We start from the raw sequence: 1,894 nt of genomic DNA on the forward strand, positions 1-1,894 counted from the left end.
TGCGAGGTTCACCGTCGCGCTGACATGATCTTCCTCCTTAATCACGGCCTCATATAGCCTCACGGCTCGTGGTTCATTCCGCGCATCGCCATCCCTTCCGTCACTCAGTATGATCGCCAAGTTGTACATGGCGTCACCGTCACGGGCGTTCCCGATGGTACGCTCGTCCAACTCCACCGCGCAAATCGGGCTCTTTTCAAATCCCTCCGCGCTACTCTCCGGTAGGAGACCGAGATTGACCATGGCCTGCGTATCATCACTCTTCTTAATCGCGCGCAAGTACAATTCCGTAGCGAGAACTGCATTCGCCTCGGCTCCCTCCGCACCATCTACCAGCAGATTGGCGAGAAGCACCATGGCACCAACATCGTCGTCTTCCTCAATAGGGTATCTGTACACCTCTGCGAACAGTCGTGCGGACAGCACCACCCCGTTCCCCTCATAAAGAGAATTGAACTCGTGTAGTTTACTACTTTACAGAAAAAAAAGTTCAGCACCACCCCGTCCCCCTCACACCCCGTCCCCCTCATAAAGAGAAGTGAACACGTGTACTTTACTACTTTACAGAAAAGTTCAGCACCACCCCGTTCCCCTCACACCCCGTTCCCCTCATAAGGAGAATTGAACACGTGTACTTTACAGAAAAAAGTGAACACGTGTAACGAGCCGTCCCCTTTTTTCTTGCTTACACCTAGACTAACGTCTAGGAATAAGGCCTTGGGTTGGTGCGCGGTCTCCTCGTCACGGGACGAAGGGAGTTGCTCACGAGAGCAGCGCGATGACGAAGTTGCGGCAATAGCACAAACAACTTTTTATTCTTGGGTCTCCTTTTTTTCTCTCTCTTTCTGGCGACATCTACCTCCCTTCTATAAAGATCTAGCAGCGCTGTCAGTAGTGTCTGTTTGTAGCGAAAAACAGTATCAGGCTCTTGACCTTTCTCAAGTCTTCTTCTAATTTTCTCTTCCCCAAACAAATCCCTACTGTCTCGCTTCATTCTAAAGAGGAATTTCATAATTGTAGTGCAGCCCTGAAGGATCGCAGGATCAGAAACGGATCAACGATCTGGTTCTTGATGGAATTAATTCAACTTGTCGTAGCTTCATCGACACCGTTCCCCTCATAAAGAGAAGTGAACACGTGTATTTTACTATACAGAAAAGTTCAGCACCACCCCGTTCCCCTCACACCCCGTTCCCCTCATAAGGAGAAGTGAACACGTGTACTTTACAGAAAAAAGTGAACACGTGTAATAACGAGTCCCCTTTTTTCTTGCTTACACCTAGACTAGACTAACGTCTAGGAACTAACGTCTAGGAACAAAACGTCAAGGAACAAAACGTCAAGGAACAAAACGTCACTTTCCTTGAGGGCCAGTCCTAACAAAGGACTTTCCTCTCGTTTTTCCTTTCCCTCGCCCCGTTTTTATTGAGTTCTTCACTAAAATCGGAAGCACATTGCTGTAGTTTTTACTGTAATGCCATCCCATAGTTCCACTCCTCGGAAATGGAACAGAGTCTGGACGGTCTGCAGATCCATGCAGCATGGAAGGTACAGCACCGCCTCCTCGCGCATGCACATGGCCCAGTCTGACTCCCTGTAGCTCGACAAAAGCAAAGCTGGACGACGTGTTGCTATAATGAGGTCCCTCGATGTGCATGACCAAAACTGGGCTGGATTGAGATATGAAACGAAAGATATGGAAGGGATGGAGGGTGCGGGGAGAGACTGTGTCGGTGTCGATGTTAGGAGGATGACGCGGTGGCGGGGACAATAGCATGTCGGAGGATGTGTGTTGGTCACGGTACTGAGGAGGTGAGTAAGATGGTGATGGGGCGTGGTGGTCGGGCGCGAGGTAGGGGTGGCGGGGAGGAGGGGACGTGGGGAATTTTGGGGG

The sequence above is a fragment of the Chondrus crispus genome, genomic scaffold (genome assembly GCF_000350225.1).
Source record: "Chondrus crispus Stackhouse genomic scaffold, scaffold_171, whole genome shotgun sequence".
NCBI classification, from domain to species: domain Eukaryota; phylum Rhodophyta; class Florideophyceae; order Gigartinales; family Gigartinaceae; genus Chondrus; species Chondrus crispus.